Source organism: Geotrypetes seraphini, chromosome 14, assembly GCF_902459505.1.
Source record: "Geotrypetes seraphini chromosome 14, aGeoSer1.1, whole genome shotgun sequence".
Classification (NCBI taxonomy): domain Eukaryota; kingdom Metazoa; phylum Chordata; class Amphibia; order Gymnophiona; family Dermophiidae; genus Geotrypetes; species Geotrypetes seraphini.
In genome coordinates, this window is record NC_047097.1 from 13,704,185 (window position 1) to 13,721,387 (window position 17,203).

Genomic DNA, 17,203 nt, shown 5'->3' on the forward strand with positions numbered 1-17,203 from the left:
AATTTCATCTGTGCGCATTTTAAAGAAAAACTAAATTTGTGTGCGCTATAAAAATGATTGCCAGAGGGTCCGGAGTTCAGTTATGGGCATTTATGACCAGGTCTTTGAGTTTAGTCTGAATTAACGAAAATACAATGTAATTTTAGTTACACTTTATGTAACATAAAGTCTCATTTCAATAAACATAAATTATGTTTCATTGAGCGCTACCTATAAATTGTATCATAGTAACATAGTAGATGACGGCAGATAAAGACCCGAATGGTCCATCCAGTCTGCCCAACCTGATTCAATTTAAATTTTTTTTTTTTCTTCTTAGCTATTTCTGGGCGAGAATCCAAAGCTTTACCCGGTACTGTGCTTGGGTTCCAACTGCCGAAATATCTGTTAAGACTTACTCCAGCCCATCTACACCCTCCCAGCCATTGAAGCCCTCCCCTGCCCATCCTCCTCCAAACGGCCATGCACAGACACAGACCGTACAAGTCTGCCCAGTAACTGGCCTAGTTCAATCTTTAATATTATTTTCTGATTCTAAATCTTCTGTGTTCATCCCACGCTTCTTTGAACTCAGTCACAGTTTTACTCTCCACCACCTCTCTCGGGAGCGCATTCCAGGCATCCACCACCCTCTCCGTAAAGTAGAATTTCCTAACATTGCCCCTGAATCTACCACCCCTCAACCTCAAATTATGTCCTCTGGTTTTACCATTTTCCTTTCTCTGGAAAAGATTTTGTTCTACGTTAATACCCTTTAAGTATTTGAACGTCTGAATCATATCTCCCCTGTCTCTCCTTTCCTCTAGGGTATACATATTCAGGGCTTCCAGTCTCTCCTCATACATCTTCTGGCGCAAGCCTCCTATCATTTTCGTTGCCCTCCTCTGGACCGCCTCAAGTCTTCTTACGTCTTTCGCCAGATACAGTCTCCAAAACTGAACACAATACTCCAAGTGGGGCCTCACCAATGACCTGTATAGGGGCATCAACACCTTCTTCCTTCTACTGACTACGCCTCTCTTTATACAGCCCAGAATCCTTCTGGCAGCAGCCACTGCCTTGTCACACTGTTTTTTTGCCTTTAGATCTTCGGACACTATCACCCCAAGGTCCCTCTCCCCGTCCGTGCATATCAGCTTCTCTCCTCCCAGCATATACGGTTCCTTCCTATTATTAATCCCCAAATGCATTACTCTGCATTTCTTTGCATTGAATTTTAGTTGCCAGGCATTAGACCATTCCTCTAACTTTTGCAGATCCTTTTTCATATTTTCCACTCCCTCTTCGGTGTCTACTCTGTTACAAATCTTGGTATCATCTGCAAAAAGGCACACTTTTCCTTCTAACCCTTCAGCAATGTCACTCACATACATATTGAACAGGATTGGCCCCAGCACCGAACCCTGAGGGACTCCACTAGTCACCTTTCCTTCCTTCGAGCGACTTCCATTAACCACCACCCTCTGGCGTCTGTCCGACAGCCAGTTTCTGACCCAGTTCACCACTTTGGGTCCTAACTTCAGCCCTTCAAGTTTGTTCAACAGCCTCCTATGAAGTGCATTTGAATAATGATATCCTTGAACACATTGTACAAGACCTTGGAGGTATAATGAAGCCGATTAGATAAGAACCTTTTAGTTTTGGAGCTGATTATGATAGGTTTCATTGTGTCCTCATACTGTGTGATATTTAATAACACATTTGAGATTGATCTGCAGGTATTTTTATTTGTGCAATTTGATGACATGGTAGCTTATGTTTAGAGCTCTTGATTTTAAGTTTTAGCTAATAAACACCAATAAAACACTCTTGATGTAAAAAACAAACAAACCATAACCCCAAAACATTAAAATATGTTTATTAGATAAACACTGAAAAGACTCCATTTTCCCTATTGTTCTTTTTCCCATCTCTTGGCTTACCTTGTATCTTCCACTTGTTTTTTGTGCTTTTTCTTTACTGATAACTAAGTGATATATATATATATATACATATTTGATCCACTCAAAAAAGTAGCTAGCAATAGTGCCTGGGGAACAGAAAGTTGATAAATACAGCAGGCCCTCAATATTCGCGGGGGTTAGGTACAGAGCTGGCCCGCGAATAGGGAAAAATCGCGAATAAGTTTTTGGGCTGGCTCTGACCCACCCCCGCCTCCCTCCTGTGTCCCCGACCTTACCTGGTAGTCTAGCGGTGACGCGGGACAGGAGCGATCTTCCTACGCTCCTGCCCCGTGCAGAGCCATCATCAAAATGGCTTCCAGCAGAAGTGTAGGAAGATCGCTTCTGCCCTACATCACCGCTAGACCACCAGGTAAGGTCAGAGACACAGGAGGGAGGTAAGGGGGCAAAAAATCCACCACAAAAAAAAATCACGAATAAACGAATTTGCGAGTGGGGAAACCGCGAATCGGTATGGGGAGCTGTATCTTCAAAGAAATTAAACACCTACATATTTGGAGCCTTGCTATTAAAACGTGGTATCATTTGCAGCTTCACATGGGTTTTTACCATGCAGTAACTGTAGATTCTGTAGATTTTACGTGTCATCTTTCCTCATGTTTATTGCAGGTCTTAGTGAATGGTCCCATGTTAACTGTAAAGCAGACAACTAAGATGCAGTAACACGCCTTCCACCACCACTCTCCACCCGTGCCATGCCCCCCCGACACGAAAAGCACGTAACAACTTTTTTTTACTGCATGTTACCTGTAAAAATATTACAAATCCCCTTAACACAGTTTTACGCTAGCAGTTAAAGCAGCAATCACCACACATAGAAGGGCCCCTTTATAAATTACTAGCTTATTACTTGGAATTGCATGGATATTTATTTATCCCAAATTATCTGTCATTTTTAATAATTTTTACATGTCACCCCCTTCCCACCCCCACAGTATTTTTTTCCCAGATAGTAAGTCATAAGTATACCAAGTTTGGTTGAAATCTCTCCATGTGTTTCAGAGTTATGCTGGAACATCATCTCAGCAAGACCGAAAACTATAGATTACACACTAAAATCTGTCATTTTCAATAATTTTTACATGTCACCCCCTTCCCACCCCACAGTATTTTTCCCCAGATTGTAAGCCATATGCATACCAAGTTTGGTTGAAATCTGACATCTGATTTTATATATATATATATATGATAAACACCTAAAAATAGAAGTCTTAATTATCTTCAGTTATCCCTGCCTTGTTTTTTGTTTTGATTTTTGCTGGCATTCCTGAGTAGAGGAAGCTTTGAAAATGATAGCTTAACTGAGAAAAAAAAAAATCAAGTCAAAAAAAGTAGTCTTTGGTGATTTGCTTGTTTTAGTGGCTGACATGCCTTCTGCTTGCCCTGCTGTTCTAATAGGAAGTTTGGAAGATCTTCAAACATAGCTACTGCTTCTTGTATAAATCTGCTTAATGTTAATAAGTTTTCCTGAAGTACTCTTTCCATTCTAGTCACCACAGACGTAACATCATTTATGGAAAAAAAATCCTGTGACTTCCTTGCAAGTGTCTGGTAATATATGGAGGAAATTCATATACTTTTTTGGATCCAATGCAATTGGAAATTTTTCTTGTAGATAAGAATAAGATTAAAGATAATTAGGTTGGGGTTTTTTTTTTTGTTATATGTTTTTTTATTGTCCTGTGCAGGATAATAAGAGTTTAAAACTATAATTTTCTTTTGACCTGCTAATATTTCATGTTATAACTTGAAAGCTATATTGTTACTCCTTCTGTTATTTATCAAGATTTCTTGTGAAGTGGACTTGAATGTATAAATTGATTTCTTTATATTTTGTATTTTTTAATGTATATTTTTTCCTTAGTGTTTATATTACACTAAATAAAATGACAGAAAAAAAGGAAGTATGGCTGATGGTCTCCAAAGCACAGATGTTTTTGCCATGAAACCATGCACCTCCTGAAAAGAATGTCCCAGTGGTGTGAGGGATGATAGATGGTGTTTTCATTCTGTTACACAAAGGGGGGTCAGAGTGGCATGGAGAGCACATGGCAGTTCAGCGGAGAAATGTTAGTTCTAAAGGGAAATTTATGTTGTAGCTCTAGGGGAAGTTTGGCTGCTTCAAATAGATTCTTTCTGTTGGTGTGTAAAAACGTATTGTTTATTGGATGATGTTGTAGTTGCCAGGCGTTCTGTGTGTGTTCGTGATTGTAGGAATTACTTAAACAAATGTTATAGCAAATACAGTGGTGTCCATAGGTCCAGATTTTGTCCAGCTTTTATTTTCATACGTTTCATTTGGAAAGGTTTTGTAGAATACTGGATTTTTCCACCGTGTGAAATCCTCTGAAGAAGTCTAGTAATAACGACTAAACTTTTTAAGGGGTTATTTGCTAACATGTGTTATTTGCTGTAGGGTCCATATTTTCTTTTTTTTTTAGTTCAATCTTTTTATTGAATTTTTATATAAACAAATGAAAACATCATGGGACTTATAACATTCAGAATACTCGTAAAGTACAGCGATTATTTATAGGTAGTAAAATGGACCATTATAGGAATACTTAAACATTTTTCAAGTAGTTGTCAATGGGAAACCATAAATGACGATTTAAGTGAAGGAATAATTTTTCTGAAGCATATTGCTCATACCTTTTATATAGACATAGAGAGTTCCACCAAAAGTATAATCTAGTAGGGAAGCATTAGATGGGTCCATATTTTCTATGACTAAGAATGCACACTGTTAATAAGACTTAAAGCAACAGTCCAGATTATTGCCATAACATTTCTCACAAGAACCAGGGCTGGCCCAAGCATTAGGCAAGGCTAGACATAAGAACAGCCTTACTGGGTCAGACCAGTAGCCCATTTAGCCCAGTATCCCATCTTCAAGGTGGACAAACTTCATGGTGGCCCAAATACAGACTATGGACTTTTCTCCCCGAAACTTATTCAAACCTTTGTTAAACCAGCTATGTTAACTGCTCTTCTAGTGCAATAAGTGTGTCATTCTGGACGGACAGGTAATATCCCCATACTCATGAGCCATGGAGAAGGAATTCATGCCAGCTTTTGAATTTCTCCTCCTTCCCTAGAGGGCTCTGCTGTCCCCTTCAGTTTTTCCTTCTGCATATGAGCCGGAAGGAGCCTTTCTGATCTGCTCTTTTTTTTTTTTTTTTCGGTCTTTTTCACAAATTTTTGATGGCTCTTGGTGCTCAGATCTCCCCTCATCAATGGTTCAGCTCTGCCTGCATGTAGGAGAAGCAGATCAAAAAGCCTTATTGTCTAAGTACCCATAACCAAAGCTGGTTTTAGACGTATCTAAAACCAACTTAGGCCTTTCCCCTGCCTCTAATAGACGCATAGAGCGAAAAGAGGTGTTTTTAGAGGAGGGGAAAGGATGGAAGGTGGGCCGACCTACACTTAGTCGTACAGCAGGTATAATCAAATCTTTTGACAGGTTGCCTAGTCGGCACTTATGTTTTGAGTTAGACCAAGTCAAAACAGGTATAAGTGCCGAAAAAGGGCCCGCTGAGCTGGTGGCAGCTGGCACGATCAGCTCAGCGGCCCCCCGCCGCAACCATCACGGCAGGAGAGATGCCTCATCTCCCCTGCCGCAATAGCGATACCACCAAGTGCTGCCAAACGCGGCACTTGTGATCGCTAAAGCGGCAGGAGAGATGAGGCATCTCTCCAGCAGCGATCCACCCCTCCTCCCGACAGGAGAGAGCTCAACCCTTTCTGCCCCATGACATCCCCTCCCCCCTTGACAACAATCCGGGCAGGTCCAAGCCCAAGCCCTCCTGGCCCGGCGACTGCCTACCCTGCCGAAACGATCCAGGCAGGAGGGAGCCCAACCCTTCCTGCCAGGCAACCCTCCTTACCCCCCACCCCCACTAAGATATAGGCAGGAGGGATCCCAGGCCCTCCTGCCCTCAATGCACCCACCTCCCTCAATTGCCCCCCCCCACCCACCGACCCGTGAGACCCCCCCCCCGCTGACTCCTCAACCCCCCACCCCCAATCCCCCTCCCTGTACCTGTAAAATTCATTGGCCAGATGGATGGGTCCCAAGCCCGTCCGTCCGGCAGGCCCGCCATCCCTCGAATGGTGGGCCTTAGGGCCTGATTGGCCCAGGTGGCTCAAGGCCCACCCACAGGTTGGGCCTGAGGCACCTGGGCCAACCGGAATCGACCCATTAGCCTTAGGCCCCTCCTGTGGGATCTCTCCTGCCCATATCTTAGTGGGGGTGGAGAGGGTAGGTGGGTCGCCTGGGCAGGAAGGGTTGGGCTCCCTCCTGCCCGGATCAAGTGTGTGTGGGGGGGGGGTCTCCTGGGCAGGAGGGGTTGGGCTCCCTCCTGCCTGGATTGTTTTGGCGGGGTGGGCAGTCACCGGGCCAGGAGGGCTTGAGCTCCCTCCTGGCCCAATCGTTGCTGTGTTGGGGGGGATTCTGTAACCGGTGGTGTTTTTGACAGACACCGGTTACAGAATCCAGCTTTTAGGTGAAGGACTGGCCCCTCCTTCGCCTAAAAACCCTTGTTTTGGACGTTTGGGACTTAGGCTTTTTTTAGGTTGATTATATGGTGTAAGTTTAGACGTAGTGGTGGTCTGGGTGTTTAAACACTTGAATGTAGAGGTAATCCATTATCAAAAAAAACTCTCCTGTTGGACTTTTTTTTTTATAATGGACATTTTCCCTGCTTCTACTTTCAACGTTTATGGCCTTAGGCCAAAAGGGGACTTAGACTTTTTATTTTTTATTATGCCCCTCTATGTTTTTAGTGTAAAGGGATATGAAATACTTTTTATCCTAAGAAGAAAATGATACGGGACAAAGTTTGTCCCTGTCCCCGCGAGCTCTGTCTTCATCGACACAAGCCGCAAACACTTATGGGGATTTTCTGTAACAACATAAAAATTGCTATACTGGGACAGACCAAAGGTCCATTAAACCCAGTATCCTGTTTCCAGCAGTGGCCAACCCAGGTCCCAAATACCTAGCAAGATCCTAAGTAGTAAAACAGATTTTATGCTGCTTATCCTTGGAATAAGCAGTGGATTTCCCCAATCCATCTCAATAATGGAAGAGGATTGGCCTATGAACGTCTCTTTTAGGAAGTTATCCATACCCTTTTTTTAACTCCACTAAGCTAGCTGATTTCACCATATTTTCTGGCAACGAATTCCAGAGTTTAATTGCACATTGTATGAAGAAATGTTTTCTCCATTTTTGCATGTGCCCTATTCCTAGTATTTTTGGAAAAAGTGAACAAACGATTCACATCTACCCTTTCCACTCCACTCATTATTTTATAGACCTCTATTATATCACCCCTGAGCCATGTATTCTCCAAGCTGAAGAACCCTAACTGCTTTAGAAGTTGTCCCATCCCTTTTATCGTTTTTGTTGCCCTTCTCTGTACCTATAAATGGCGCCAGTAGGCATCCTACCTGCACCTAAGTTAATTGAGAAATAACTTTTAAAATGGTGAAAAATGGTAAAATAAAGTGCCTACTGGCACCTAAATAAAAGGTGCTGGAATCACGCCTAAGTAGGTGCTTTATGGCGCTTAATGTCACTATGGACATGGCTAATGCCAGAAGTGGCATTAGGTGCGATTCACAGCATAGATAGGCACCTGAAATATAGGCCTAGAAAACTCTAACCTACATTTCAGGCGCCTATCTGTCCCTGATGCATGATTCTCTCTACGGCACCTTTGCGTGATTGACACATGATCGCTGGCTACCTTTTAGGCAGCTTCTGATTTCAGTGCCATATAGAGAATCCAGGCCTTATTGATTTTATATTTAAATATTTTTATTGAAGTATAAAAAGGGACAATATTCTGTACAACTGTTTATACGTTTATACTGTAAATCACAAATAGACCTTTCAATTTCAATCTGGTTGTGGTACAACCTTCCCAAAGATTCGGTTGCTTGTGTTTTTACATCGTCTGGGAAGATAATTGGATTGTCTTTCAGACATGGTGTAGAAGAGAATTAAGACTGTGTAGTGGATGAGCAGGAAAATAAGAGGGGAATTTATCAAGCAGTGTTAGGGCTTTAAGTCGCAGTAAGTGACCCTTCTTATTGTTAGGTGCCATCGACTCGTGCTCGAGTCCTAGCGACTTGATGAATTGTGGATCTAAAAAGAAATTGGTTTTGTTCTAGTCCAGAAAGGTCCTCCAGCATCATCCCCATGGTTGTTTTCAGTGTGTCCAGCCATCTGATTGCAGGTCACCCTCTTCGCCTGGTTCTTTCGATCTTCACAAACATGATGTCCTTTTCCAATGATTTTTCTCTTCTGATGGTGTGACCAAAATAAGTCAGTCATAACTTCATCATTTTGTGCTTCGAGTGACATAGCCGGTTTGATCTCCTCCAGAATTGATTTGTTAGTTCTTCTGGTAGTTCAAGGCACGCCTAAAATCCTTCTCCAGCACCGATGCTGTTCAAAAAAAGGTGCAGTGATATTTAAGTTGCCATGGGTTACAAAGTAATGAAATGCAAAATATGCAAATACATCTCATTACCATGAAAATCCCCTAACGTGGCTTGTGGTGATATATGCATTAAAGTCCAAAAACCACAGTAAAATAAGCCCAGCAAAAGCTGGACTTATTTTACCTTCCGGGAGCACCAGGCCATGCAAAAATACAGGCCAATTGCTCCTGGTTCCCTCCGTCCCCAATCCCAACCCCCCATGTATAGCATCCTTCAGTCTGTGCAGCTCCCTAGTGGCTACCTGTTAACTCATTGGTGATCCAGGGGATCCGATGAGGTCTAGGGGCATCCTTTGTGGTCCAGGGGCATCACTCAGAAGTGATGCTTAGTCACTCCTGGCATTTCAGTACCGACCTCAAATTGACACCCCCTAGTGGCAGTCTTGCATGATTACCACTAGGGATCATAGTTCTATATAACAAAATTTTCTTTATATAGGATAGGATGGGATTCAACCTGTAGTACTGGGATACTGCAGGTTGTTCAATCCCGTGAGGCATCATTCTATGTTAAAGGGCGAACCTTTACTGCACCTTGACGAATCTCTCCTAAGTGTCTATTAAATGCTGGAAATGCTCCTTGATGCTAGCAACGATGGATGAATCTGTTGCAGTAACAGTAAGATGCTTGAGCACTTGATAGGACGTTGCAGGTGGTAGGCGTCTGATCAGCAGACAAGACTCTTATGGCAATATCAAAGGTAGACAAGACACAAATGATGTAATTTAACACTAGTTCATTTAAATCCAAAAGCAGCTTCTGCTGGTTTGGGTTTTTTTTTTTTTTATCATTGAATTCAGTTGCCATTTGTCTAAGATGTGTGTTTACATATTGATACTAGCATTTTATAGATGCTGTTCCATCTAGTTGGAGCAACTTGTTTAAAGACTAAGTCTCAAGCTCTTAGAAGAATGACATAGATGGACAAAGTTTTTCTCCATCCCCGCCCCATGGTTAACTATGGGTTACCAATCTCCATGTAATTCTCTAATTCTAAGGCCCTTTAGAGGGTAAAGAGAAAGGTATGAAGTCTTTCCCCACTCCCACCCCAAATTTGAATAGGATTAGAATGGTTTCAAATTTGCATAGGTTGAAGATATTGCTGCAGTGGTGTTTGATGGTTATATTATCCAAAATATTAATTTCTCTGGGTATTGATCTTCTTAAAAATCTCAATCTTCAGAGTACATGTTTTGAAAAAGGCAGAATTTGCAAAATTGTGATGGACATCTGTAGAATAAGTATTGTGAGGCACTCAGAGCAAACTCAGCATTTTCTTTCTGTCATGTTCTTTAATCTATAAAGACTAGATAGATTGGGCCTTCATCGTTTACAACATAGTTGTTGAGCTAAACAGATATTTAGACTTCATTTGCAAATATTTTTAGCTCATTCTGTGCCAGGAGTGAAAGCCTTTTTATACCACATCAGATTTAAAGTTATCATACAGGAAGTTAACATGTAAAGAGTTGTCTTTTTTGGATCATAAAACTATATTTTTGTAAAAAAAAAGCACAAAAAATCACACTTTAATTTCATTTATTTATGAGGATATTTCCTTTTTTTAATTAAAGGTTCTGTAGGTTTTATCCTCTGTGGATAGGTACAGGTAATGTATATAGAGACAGATACAATTTGATCTACTGATGTTGAACCTTTGCACCATTTTAAATTAACATATCCTGTGTGATATATTTATTCTAGCTTCCATGGGCCTTGTTTTGTTTCTCATCAATATTCCTTTGTGATCTGCATTTTTTTCAGACTAGTATTTCACCCTGCTTTCCTTTCCCACCCTTCCCCCTTAACAATATCCTTAGACCTCTGTTGCTCAGAGCAGGCTTTGGTCAACCCCAGATTTTATGTCAAAGGTCATGACCCAAATGTCACTTCAGCCCATACTGCTAGCCTCTTCTCTGAATAATTTTGCAGGGTTTATTGTGTTGAGGGAAGGAGCTTGGGGCAGTGCACTCAACCTAGAAAGCAGGACCAATGGGCTTTGCGACCACACTGCTGGAGGACAGTGGGCCTGAAGGTTATACAAAAGCCCACTGCACAAAAGATTAAATTAAAAATGGACATTTGGTCAAGAGTTTAAATTTCACCGTTAGAACTTCTCCTAGGCCCAAGATTTATTTTCTTACTATGCGTAGAAACGTATATAATTTTAAAAATCATTATTATTGAAACTAAAAAGTTAAGGCGTCTTTTTATGCAAAATAATTATTTATTTGAAAGTGTTAACCTACAGTATACAGTTTTGAATTTTGATATACTGAAATGTTCTGGCCTCTGTGATGTATCTGTTATACAGTATTTTGTGCTAGTTATTCTGCCATTCTTAAAGTAAACACATTCTAAAATGCAGCACTTTGCCAGTCTAAAATCACTGTAGCTATATACCCTGCTGTCTTTAAGAAACTAGTGCACTTCCTTTCTCTAGGGTATGTACCATAATTTACTACAAAAGCAGAGATAAGAATCACATAGTGCTCACTATTTGTAATTCTGTTAAACCAGCTATGTAAACCAGTAAATTGTTCATTTTTGATTCACTTTTCTACTTTAGACATTCAAGATATTTTCTTTCCTCTAAATCTCTTCCTTACCTCTAAATCTCTTCCTTAACCTTTCTCACCTCTAGATGGTGGGCTGCAGGGGAGTGGACTCGGTGGCTAGAAAAAAAAAGAAGTTCTTTCATGGTCCTGACCTCGAATTCTTTCTTAATTTTATCTAGCCCTGACCTGTTGGCACTGGCTTGCCTCCTTTCAAGGCCTTTGGAGCTTCACAAACATGCAGCAGCTGAGGGAGACAATGGCAGAGGTTTTTAGAAGCAGAAATTTTACACTCTGTTGTCACTTAAGCAAAATCCTCTGTAAACATCTGCTTTCTATGATGTGTTTGCCAGCAAGCCAAATCTTCAGTGGTTGTTAGCATCTGTAAACACAGATTTGTAAAATTCCTGGCTTAGGTCCATCAATTTAGCCATCAGTGTTAGCCTTAGAATCAATAACAGCTTGCCCTGATAAGTTAAAGTAAGTTGCTTGGTGCTGATATTAAATGTGCATCTTTGCTGTCCATCCAGTGCTTTAGTTGCTTTTTGAAAGAATCTTTCCTGGACAGGATGAGCTACAAATAATTCAATAGTCTACACATATACATACTGTATGTGTATATAGTATTTACATATATATGTCTGTGTGTACATGTGTTTAGATATATTTTAACAAACTTGACTCAAAAAAGGGTGGTTTGATGCAGCTAAACATGCAACTAATATTTTCTGATGTTTATTTCCTGATTGAAGTTTTGCAGGAACTTTTGATAACCTTTGGCAGCTACTCTTATCAAAACTGCCTTGAATGTTTGCAGCCAGGAATGGATTGTTGGTCAGATTGATAGGGGTAATGATTCTGTATAGGAAAAGAATTGGTAGTAAACTTGAGAAAGATGGTTTGCTTACTTTCTAAGGTAAAGGAATTTCAGATTAATTTAGCTATCTTTTGCTTCCCTTGTGTTTGGTTTCTAGGTCTACTATGCTTTTTTTTGGTGCATGGTGCCACCTTGTGGAAATAGTAAGGCATAACCACTGCTGTCATTGCTGAAACATGTTCTCTTCCCCCTCCTTCCCCACCACCCCCTTACTCTGCCATTTTCTACCCTGAATAAAAATAGTGTCCTGGTCTTCCTAGTTCACTTGGATATGTTGAAGAGTCAACAAAGAAATTGTGATATCTTTTAATCGGACTAATGTAACACATTTGTGACAAGCTTTTGGAAGTTATACTTAATAAAAACACTATGCAAAGTAAGATTTTACAACTTTGAAAACAAACACTGTTGATATTGTCCAGCCTACAGTTCTATATCCCAACACCTCAGCTCTTTCTCCAGTGATAGGATGAAGAGAGCACAGTTCTCAAAAGCTGATCACAGATGTAGAAAGTTAATCCTATAAAAAGGTGTCTATGTAACTTGTTTGTTGCCCTTCACATGCAAAGTATAACTTGTCAGTTCACAGAGATCTCTAACAGAAAGCATGTTCAGTTCTGAAGTGCTACAACCATCAGTAAACATTCACTTTAAATGTATTATATAGCGTCAGTATCAAGTGGCATTTCACATTATCAAAAGGTCTAATGTCACTTTTTGACTGTGAGGGATTAATTTGTAGACAAAAATGAAATAGAACTGTGGATCTAGGGGTAGGGGTGAGGGTAGGCCAGGGGCAGGAGCAACAGTGGAGGGACTAAATTAGGCAGCAAGTGCTCCCTTCCGTGGACCTCCGACACCTCTGCTGTTCTAACCCTGAAAAGTAGTGGAAGAGTTTTCAGAAATTATGCCCTGCTGACTGTACAAACATATTGAACAACTTCCTAAGGCAGGCATGAATACTTTAAGGTGTGTAAAAAAAAATTGTCCAGAGGAGTAAATCTCAAGAGGATTGATTTGAATATTCCACACCCTAGCCCAATTATCTTTTTGTACCATTTGAAAGATTATGCTAATTGGAGTTCATTGAAATTTACATGCACAACTTGGCAAACTGCCCAAAATGTTTTGTGTCAGATTAAGTGTGTGAATCTGGAAGGGGGCATGGTGGATCGTGGGCGTACTTTTTAAGTTATGTGCAAGTTTTTAGCTTATGCGCTGAGGTGCGCAAACTTAGGTGCAGGTATTTAGGCCAAGTTGGAAAACTGGTCCTCGACATGGCAGCTAAGCTTCAACGCTAAAAAATGTAAGGTCATGCATCTCGGCAGCGGAAATCCATGCAGAACATACTCCTTGAATGGAGAAACGCTAGCTAGGACTTCAGAGAACGGGACTTAGGGGTAATCATCAGTGCAGACATGAAGGCTGCCAAACAAGTAGAGAAGGCCTCATCAAAGGCAAGGCAAATGATGGGATGTATCAATAGAAGCTTCGTCAGCCGTAAACCTGAAGTCATAATGCCACTCTACAGAACCATGGTGAGACCCCATCTAGAATACTGTGTGCAATTCTGGAGGCCACATTACCGGAAAGATGTGCTTCGAGCTGAGTCGGTCCAGCGGATGGCCACTAGGATGGTCACGGGGCTCAAGGGTCTCTCATACGAAGAAAGACTGGGCAAACTTCAGCTCTATACCCTAGAGGAGCACAGGGAAAGGGATGACATGATTGAGACATTTAAGTACGTCACGGGTCGTGTCGAGGTGGAAAACGATATATTCTTTCCCAGGGGACCCTCGATCACAAGGGGGCACCCGCTCAAACTCAGAGGAGGGAAATTTAGTGGTGACACCAGGAAGTATTTCTTCACAGAAAGGGTGGTAGATCACTGGAACAGACTTCCAGTGCAGGTGATCAAGGCCACCAGCGTGCTCGACTTTAAGAATAAATGGGACATCCATGTGGGATCCTTACGAGGGTCGAGTTAAGGAACTAGGTCATTAGCATTCAGACTTAATGGGGTGGGTCAATAGAGTGGGCAGACTTGATGGGCTGTAGCCTTTTTCTGCCGTCATCTTTCTATGTTTCTAAGTTTTTCTTGGCCTGATGGGTGTGCCTAAAAGTTATGACGCAAAACCGGAGCTAAGCGTGGTTCTGTAAATTGCACATCATTTATTGAAATGTGCTTAGTCCTGCATTAGTCATTGCTGATTTTTTAGGCGTGATGCATAGAATCAGGCCCATCTATAATAATAAAACCCTAGAGCGCGCATGCGCTGTTCAAACTTCGTGATTCCTGGCACCGTGAGGTGTGCTTCTGTGCCAGTCCTCACGGCGCCTGCGCTAGCTGGAGGCGCGTGTGCCAGCGACTCCTCCCTCCTGGCTCAATCGTTGTCCCAAGGCGAGAAGGACAAAAAAGTTTTGTCTCCACAGGGGGATTCGGCACTCGCGACGGGCTGCGTCTTCCCGCCTCAGCCTCTCAGCTGGCGCGAGCGCTGTGGCGCGGCCAAGTCCGCCGCTTAGTAAACATAAATAAAAGGGCTTCACTGCCATAACCAGGCTCCGCGCGGACAAATGAAGAGTTAACGCTGCCCAAGCGCTGCCCCCTGTCGTCCCCGCCTAAAATGGCGGTGGGCTCGAGTCTCGCAGCGTTCGATCGCCGAGCTGTCGATTTCTCGCCAGAGGGCGGGGTGACGCTGGAGTCAATGTCTGCTTGGGAGGAGGCAGGAAGGCGGCCAAGGGCGGCGAGTTGCAGCGGACCGGGGGGAGGAAATATCGCCAGCAGATAGGCCAGGTTTGGGCGCAGGAGGGACGCAGGCAGGCCGGCTTCAGGGGAGGGGTGGGACAAAGGCTGAAAGACAGTTAGGGGGACATAGGGAGGAAGGAAGGAGAGAGAGGCAGAGAAGGGGTGGGGGTTGTAAGCAGAAGAAACACAGAAAGATCTGGACCAAAGGGGAAAGACAGGAGGCAGATGCTGGACTATGAGAGGTGCAGACAGGGGGGGGGGAGACCCTGAGTAAGAACAGAGAGATGGAAGATCATAACAGAGGAGGAAGAGAGAGACAAAGGAAAAAACCCAGACAGACAGACATCTCTAGCGCCCGTTAATGTAACGGGCTTAAAGACTAGTAGCTTATAAAATACCATAATCTATGAGTATACTTTCACAATATGGGCATCAGGAATTTACAGCAGCACAGTGGCTGGTGTTCATGCTCATGCCTAAAATATAGGTGCGTATAGAATACACTAGCATTCTATAAAATAAAGTAGATGCTTTTCTTTTTAGAATAGGATTGAAATAGGTGAATTCTTAGCAGCTAAAAATCAGCTCTGTTTATAGAATTACCTGTTTCCTTTTTCTTTTGTAGTATGTGCTGATTAGCAATGGTGCTTGCTATGTTTTCCAGCATATGGAAATGCGTGAAAGATAGAGCCATTTCTTCATCTTGCCTATTAGAGGGGAAGCATCCTTTTTGTATCGGGATGGGGAGCTGTTCCTTTGTGGCAGAAACATGTTATTTCAGCAGCTGTTAGAAGGATCACTGGCTGCATAAGTCATATGCTGAAGTCCAGGCCATCAAAACTCCAGGGAGCCATTCCCTGTTGAGCTTTTTGATCAGTGATTTATGTGAAAACTTTTCAGGATGCCCAGTGTGACCAGAAATGAGGAAATCCAGGGGCTATTTTCTCCTTGGAAATATATGGGGTTAAGCATTTGGTATCAGCATTAAGGTTGCTAGATTGAACTCTAAAATAGCTTAGGCCGTTTTAATCACCTCCCATCTTGCCTAGCCATTCTAGTGATAGTCTATAGCCAGGAGTCATAGACTGTAGTCTTTTTTTAGGGAAGAAATTATGCATGACTTGTGTCTGACCAGCAGATGGGTGAGACTCCCTCCTCCTGAGGGCTATGAGTGCTACATGTACCAAGTCCCCATTGATCTATGTAGCAAGAGCCAGGTATAGGCAAAGAAGAAATGATCATCTTTCTAAATAAATCCTTAACTCCCCAATAAAGTATTATTTCTATATTTTGCATATATTGCAGAATCATTTTACTAATGCATGTGGACTTCTTCTTTTTTTTTTTTTAATATGCCTCACCCCTTATTATTGAACAAGCTGAGATTTCCATTCTGACCATTCGCTGCAAAGGAGAGCATTGGAATCCATTAGTGCTGCTTTTGCTTGAAAGGGTTGCTTCTGTAAGAATCAGCTGGTTTTGAGTTTTGTTGAAAGATTGTTTGTAGAAAGAAACTAAAATAAGACAATAAAATGACTGCAGCAACATTTAACTTTAATAAAGGAAAGTGTGATAAATTACTTGGAAGGAAACTAAGAGGCCCTTTTACCAAAGGGGTTAAGTCCATAATGTATGCAAACAGGCTTCTGCAAAACAGGTTAAACTATTTTACAGTACTTTGCTTGTTAGCATGCGCTAACTTACACATAAGCTATTTTTCAAAAATATTTTTGGGAGGGGGGGTGTCTTTGGTGGAGAATGGGCAGGGAAGTGTTAACCAGCTAGTGCGTTATACTTAAGGCTTGTTAACTGGTTAATGCGGAATTAACGCAGGAGAACTTACCTTCAAAATAGGAGGCATTATGTGGTCCTCTGTTAATTCTGTGCCGGTAATGCATGCTAATGATGACATTAGTATGCAGCCAAAAAAGTGCTGCATTGAATCTCTGCTTAGTTTGCAGGAAAGTCACACATTAAGACAGGGGTGTCAAAGTCCCTCCTCGAGGGCCGCAATCCAGTCGCATTATCAGGATTTCCCCCAAGGAATATGCATGAGATCTATTAGCATACAGTGAAAGCAGTGCATGCAAATAGATCTCATGCACATTCATTGGTGAAATCCTGAAAACCCAACTGGATTGCTGCCCTCGAGGAGGAACTTTGATACCCCTGCATTAAGACATCCTAAGCCTAGAATGTATTCCTCTTTAGTAAAAGGGCCCCTGAAAGCAGCTGTGTGCATATTATAGAATGGGGCCACAGGGCAAATCTGCATGTAAGTCCTAATTGCTGTCAGTTATGTGCTTGTTAATACCAGTAGTTGATTGCTATAGTCTAACTGATTAATCAGTTTATGCATAAATCTATGATCCATATCCAAAATTGCATGCTCAACTTTGGGCGAGCTGTGCAAAATCTGGCAGAAAGTATTTTGCTGTGCATCATACAAGAATGCCTTTAAACAACTGGTCTTTAACATTAGGGTGGAAAGAAATCCTGGCAATGAGGCTAATGCTAGTGCCCAAGAGATTGTTGAGCAACCTAAGAACCT

At 41.9% G+C, this 17,203-nt stretch overlaps 1 protein-coding gene across 1 annotated transcript in view; it reads left to right on the forward strand.

Moving 5' to 3' along the window:
• The window catches only part of PRTG (protogenin), a 254,683-nt gene that overhangs the window by 177,797 nt on the left and 59,683 nt on the right, over window positions 1-17,203 (forward strand). The window lies entirely within an intron of this gene.